The sequence below is a fragment of the Eriocheir sinensis genome, chromosome 33 (genome assembly GCF_024679095.1).
Source record: "Eriocheir sinensis breed Jianghai 21 chromosome 33, ASM2467909v1, whole genome shotgun sequence".
Classification (NCBI taxonomy): Eukaryota; Metazoa; Arthropoda; class Malacostraca; order Decapoda; family Varunidae; genus Eriocheir; species Eriocheir sinensis.
In genome coordinates, this window is record NC_066541.1 from 1163404 (window position 1) to 1170206 (window position 6803).

Sequence of the window (6803 nt, forward strand, 5' to 3'; positions counted from 1 at the left end):
CTCCAAACCCTTCTTACCACCCCCAAACCCTTCTTACCACCCCCAAACCCTTCTTACCACCCACACACCCATCTTACCACCCCCAAACCCTTCTTACCACCCCCAAACCCATCTTACCACCCCCAAACCCTTCTTACCACCCCTAAACCCTTCTTACCACCCCTAAACCCTTCTTACCACCCACACACCCATCTTGCCACCCCAAACCCTTCTTACCACCCCCAAACCCTTCTTACCACCCCCAAACCCTTCTTACCACCCCCAAACCCTTCTTACCACCCACACACCCATCTTGCCACCACCAAACGCATCATAACCCACCCACACCCATCTTAACACCACCAAACCCTTCTTACCACCCACACACCCATCTTGCCACCCCCAAACCCTTCTTACCACCCACACACCCATCTTGCCACCTCCAAACCCTTCTACCACACACACACCCATCTTGCCACCTCCAAACCCTTCTTACCACCCACACACCCATCTTGCCACCTCCAAACCCTTCTTACCACCCACACACCCATCTTGCCACCCCCAAACCCTTCTTACCACCCACACACCCATCTTGCCACCTCCAAACCCTTCTTACCACCCACACACCCATCTTGCCACCCCCAAACCCTTCTTACCACCCACACACCCATCTTGCCACCTCCAAACCCATCTTACCACCCCCAAACCCATCTTACCATCCCCAAACCCATCTTGCCACCCCCAAACCCATCTTACCACCCCCAAACCCATCTTACCACCCCCAAACCCATCTTACCACCCCCAAACCCATCTTACCACCCCCAAACCCATATAACCACCCACACCCATCTTGCCACCCCAAACCCATCTTACCACCCCAAACCCATCTTACCACCCCAAACCCATCTTACCACCCCAAACCAATCTTACCACCCCCAAACCCATCTTACCACCCACACACCCATCTTGCCACCCCCAAACCCATCTTACCACCCCCAAACCCATCTTACCACCCCCAAACCCTTCTTACCACCCACACACCCATCTTGCCACCTCCAAACCCATCTTACCACCCCCAAACCCATCTTGCCACCCCCAAACCCATCTTACCACCCCTAAACCCATCTTACCACCCCTAAACCCATCTTACCACCCCCAAACCCATCTTACCACCCCCAAACCCATCTTACCACCCCCAAACCCTTCTTACCACCCACACACCCATCTTGCCACCCCCAAACCCATCTTACCACCACCAAACCCATCTTCTTCTTCTTCTTCCGCAGCGTTATTATCCCGTTTCTATACGGGGTCGCTGTTTTTGATGAGTCTCCTCCATCCAACCCTGTCCTCCGCCACTTCAAGGTCCAAGTTCTTCTCCCTGCCGTCCGCCACAATACAGTCCTTCCATCTCGTCTTGGGTCTTCCTCTCCTCCTTCTGCCACCCACTTCCATGTCCATTATCTGCCTTTCACAACTCCCTTCCTCTCTCCTCATGACATGACCAAACCATCTCAGTCTCGCTTCCTGCACCTTTTTACCCACACTTGTTACCTTAACTGTACCTCTTATGACTTCATTCTTGATCCTGTCCTTTCTTGTCACTCCACTCATCCATCTCAGCATTTTCATTTCTGTCACTTCCAATTTTCTTTCACTACTCTTCTTCATTGGCACAGTTTCTAGGCCATATGTCATAGCTGGTCTCACCACTGTTCTATACACTTTCCCTTTTAATTTCATTGGCATTCGCTTGTCACAGAGGACTCCTGACATATCACGCCAATTATTCCATCCCGCCTGTATCCTTCTTGTAACTTCCGCCTCTTCATTTCCATCTGCCGCAACCGTTGAACCTAGATATCTGAAGTCCCTCACGATATTCAGAGACTGGCCATCTAATGTTATGCTCCTCATGTCCCTGTTCCTGCTTTGATCCTGGTCTGTCATCACCATATATTCCGTCTTACTTCTGCTTATTCGCATTCCCCGCCTCTCCAGTGCTATACGCCACTCCTCCATCCTCTCCTCCACTTCTTGTTTTGATTCACCAACCAACACCACATCATCCGCATACATAATGTCCCATGGCACTCCTCTTCTTACGCCCTCCGTCAACACATCAAATACTATATTAAAGAGAAAAGGGCTGAGGGCTGAACCTTGGTGTAGCCCAACCCTCACATCAAAACTCTCAGTCATGCCTGCTGCAGTTTTAACCCTCGTTTTCACATTTCTGTACATCTCCATAATTTGTTTTATATAACTCTCTGGTACCATCTTCTTCCTCAAGCATCTCCATATTTCCTGCCTCGGAATTCGATCATAAGCTTTTTCCAGGTCAATGAATATTGCGTGTATCTCCCTCTGCTTCTCTCTATATTTTTCCATCATCTGTCTTAGCACAAAAATTGCGCTAGTCGTTCCCTTTTTAGGCATAAATCCGAACTGGCCCCTTGCTATCTCCACCACCTGTCTCAATCTTGCATCCATAATCCTCTCCCAGATCTTCATTGTGTGGGACAGAAGCTTTATTCCACGATAGTTTGCACAATCTTGCACATTCCCTTTCTCCTTGAAGATTGGAACCATTACACTTTCTCGCCACTCCTCCGGTATAACTTGCTGGTCTTCAATTTTCCTCATTAGTATCCACAAAATATCTACTCCTTCCCTTCCCAAAGCCAACCATGCCTCCACGGGGATGTTATCCGGGCCAACTGCCTTGTTCCTCTTCATTTTCTTCAGGGCCTTCTCCACTTCCACTCTCTCAATTGGCCTCGTTGGTCCCTCACATGGAACTCCATCTTCAAAATATTCACGGTGGTTCTCCTCGTTCAGCAGAATTGAAAAATACTCCTTCCACCTTTCACGCACCTCTTCCTCTTTACTCAGTACACGCCCTTCCGCATCTAGTATTTGCTTTATGTGTTGAATATCTTTTGTAGCCTTGTTTCTGCTTTTCGCCAGCCAGTATATTTTCTTCTGACCTTGGGATGTTTCCAATTCTTCGTATATGTTCTCGCAAGATTCCGCTTTCGCCACTGCTACTTCTTTCATTGCCGCCTTCTTCGCTCGCTGGTATTCTTCTTTATCCAGTTGATTCCTCGTCTGTTCCCATTTCCGCTTCGCCTCCTTCTTTTCCCTCAACTTTTCCTGTATGTCCTGTTTCCACCACCATTCCTGCCTCACACTGCGTGGTTTACCTGATGTTTGTCCCAGTACTTCCCGGGCTGCATTCCTCATTGTTTCCGCGTTTGTCTCAAACCACCTATTAACATCTTATATATCACAGTCCATCCTTTCCAGCACTTTTGTCTTGAATTCTAACCGTTTCGTCTCTTCCTGCAGTTGTGTCCACTTTATTCTCTTCTCATATATCCTTTTCCTCGGTCTTGGCATGGTTAACTGCAGTCTCACCCTCACCAGTCTGTGTTGTGGTGCAACGTGGTCACCGGGTATTACTCTGCAGTCTTTTACCTCCCTTATGTTTGACCGCCTATACATAATATAGTCTATCTGTGCTGCATTGTTTCCACTCTTATAGGTGATGGTATGCTCTTCCCTTTTGGAGAAAAATGTATTCGTGACCATAAGGTCAAACGATACAGCCAAATCTACCACTCTTTCACCATCTCTATTCTCCTTCCATACCCATGCCCGCCATGTATTCTTTCAATGCCATTGTTGTCCTCTCCTACATGTCCATTAAGATCAGCACCCATCATCACTCTCTCCTCTGCTGAAAAACTTTCCATCACGCCCTCCAGCCTTCTCCAAAATACTTCCTTTTCTTCCTCTGTAACTCCTGTTTGTGGGGCATACGCACTTACAATGTTTAATCCCCATGCCCTGTCCATTACCTTCATTACAATTATCCTGTCTCCTTCTCTGGTTACACTTATCACTTTTTCTTTCATATCAGGTGATAGTACAATTCCAACTCCATTTCTTCCCTCTTGATTTGATCCACTATAATACAATTTATATCCTTCAGCTAGCTCTTTCGCCTTGTTTCCCTTCCATCTCGTTTCCTGCACACACAGAACACTAATCCTTCTCATCCTCATCAACTCGACCACCTCTCTCCCTCGTCCCGTCATGGTGCCAACATTTAGTGTTCCCACTCTCATGTTTATTGGAGCTGGCTTCTTTAGCCGCGCACGCTCACCGCGCGGTAGCCCTCGCTTCATCACAGAGATCGGGCGAGGCCTCTGTGCGTCGCTTCCGGGGTACGCCCTAACCTTTGTCGAAACTCCTGCATTGAGACTCATCATGCTGGATTTGGCAGGTGGTTTTACAGCCGGATGCCCTGCCTGACGCCAACCCTCCCCATTTACCCGGGCTTGGGACCGGCACTGAGTTGAGCTGGCTTGCTCCCCCAGTGGCTGGGTTACCCCCAAACCCATCTTGCCACCCCCAAACCCATCTTGCCACCCCCAAACCCATCTTGCCACCCCCAAACACATCTTACCACCCCCAAACCCATCTTGCCACCCTCAAACCCATCTTACCACCCCCAAACCCATCTTGCCACCCCCAAACCCATCTTGCCACCCCCAAACACATCCTGCCACCCCCAAACCCATCTTGCCACCCCCAAACCCATCTTACCACCCCCAAACCCATCTTGCCACCCCCAAACCCATCTTGCCACCCCCAAACCCATCTTGCCACCCCCAAACCCATCTTACCACCCTCAAACCCATCTTACCACCCCCAACACATCCTGCCACCCCAAACCCATCTTACCATCCCTCAAACCCATCTTGCCACCCCCAAACCCATCTTACCACACCCAAACCCAGCTTGCCACCCCCAAACCCATCTTACCACCCCCAAACACATCCTGCCACCCCCAAACCCATCTTGCCACCCCCAAACCCATCTTACCACCCACAAACCCATCTTGCCACCCCCAAACCCAACTTGCCACCCCAAACCCATCTTTCCACCCCGAAACCCATCTTACCACCCCCAAACCCATCTTGCCACCCCCAAACCCATCTTACCACCCCCAAACCCATCTTGCCACCCCCAAACACATCCTGCCACCCCCAAACCCCTCTTACCACCCCCAAACTCATCTTGCCACCCCCAAACCCATCTTACCAGCCCCAAACCCACCTTGCCACCCCCAACCCCCTCTTGCCACCCCCAAACCCATCTTGCCACCCCCAAACCCATCTTGCCACCCCCAAACCCATCTTACCACCCCCAAACCCATCTTGCCACCCTCAAACCCATCTTGCCACCCCCAAACCCATCTTGCCACCCCCAAACCCATCTTGCCACCCCAAACCCATCTTGCCACCCCAAATCCATCTTACCACCCTCAAACCCATCCTGCCACTCCCAAACCCATCTTGCCACCCCCAAACCCATCTTACCACCCCCAAACCCATCTTACCACCCCCAAACCCATCTTGCCACCCTCAAACCCATCTTGCCACTCCCAAACCCATCTTACGACGCCCAAACCCATCTTGCCACCCCCAAACCCATCTTGCCACCTCCAAACCCATCTTACCACCCCCAAACCCATCTTATCACCCCCAAACCCATCTTGCCACCCCCAAACCCATCTTGCCAGCCTCAAACCAATCTTGAAACCAACAAACCTATCTTTCCAGCCACAAACCCATCTTGCCACCCTCAAACCCATCTTGCCACCCGCAAACCCATCTTACCAAACCCAAACCCATCTTACCACCCCCAAACCCATCTTGCTACCCCCAAACCCATCTTGCCACTCCCAAACCCATCTTACCACTCCCAAACCCATCTTGCCACCCCTAAACCCATCTTGCCACCCTCAAACCCATCTTGCCACCCTCAAACCCATCTTGCCACCCCCAAACCCATCTTGCCACCCTCAAACCCATCTTGCCACCCCCAAACCCATCTTACCACCCCCAAACCCATCTTACCACCCTCAAACCCATCTTGCCACACCCAAACCCATCTTGCCACCCCCAAACCCAGTTTGCCACTCCCAAACCCATCTTACCACTCCCAAACCCATCTTACCACCCTCAAACCCATCTTGCCACCCCCAAACCCATCTTGGCACGCCCAAACCCATCTTACCATCCCCAAACCCAACTTGCCACCCCCAAACCCATCTTGCCACCCCCAAACCCATCTTGTCACCCTCAAACCCATTTTGCCACCCCAAACCCATCTTGCCACCCCCAAACCCATCTTACCACCCCCAAACCCATCTTACCACCCCCAAACCCATCTTACCACCCCAAAACCCATCTTACCACCCCAAACCCATCTTGCCACTCCAAAACCCATCTTACCACCCTCAAACCCATCTTGCCACCCCCAAACCCTTCTTACCACCCCCAAACCCATCTTACCACCCCCAAACCCATCTAGCCACCCCCAAACCCATCTTATCACCGCCAAACCCATCTTACCATCCCCAAACCCATCTTACCACCACCAAACCCATCTTGCCACCACCAAACCCATCTTACCACCCCCAAACCCATCTTACCACCCCCAAACCCATCTTACCACCCTCAAACCCATCTTGCCACCCCCAATCCCATCTTGCCACCCCAAACCCATCTTGCCACCCCTAAACCCATCTTACCACCCCCAAACCCATCTTACCACCCCCAAACCCATCTTGCCACCCCCAAACCCATCTTGCCACCCCCAAACCAATCTTGCCACCCTAAACCCATCTTACCACCCCAAACCCTTCTTACCACCCTCAAACCCATCTTGCCACCCCCAAACCCATCTTACCACCCACAAACCCATCTTACCACCCCCAAACCCATCTTACCACCCCCAAACCCATTTTG

The 6803-nt window shown here is 51.1% G+C and overlaps 1 protein-coding gene across 4 annotated transcripts in view; it reads left to right on the forward strand.

Moving 5' to 3' along the window:
• Nucleotides 1-6803, forward strand: part of LOC127006502 (epoxide hydrolase 4-like) — a 58605-nt gene that overhangs the window by 2459 nt on the left and 49343 nt on the right. The window lies entirely within an intron of this gene.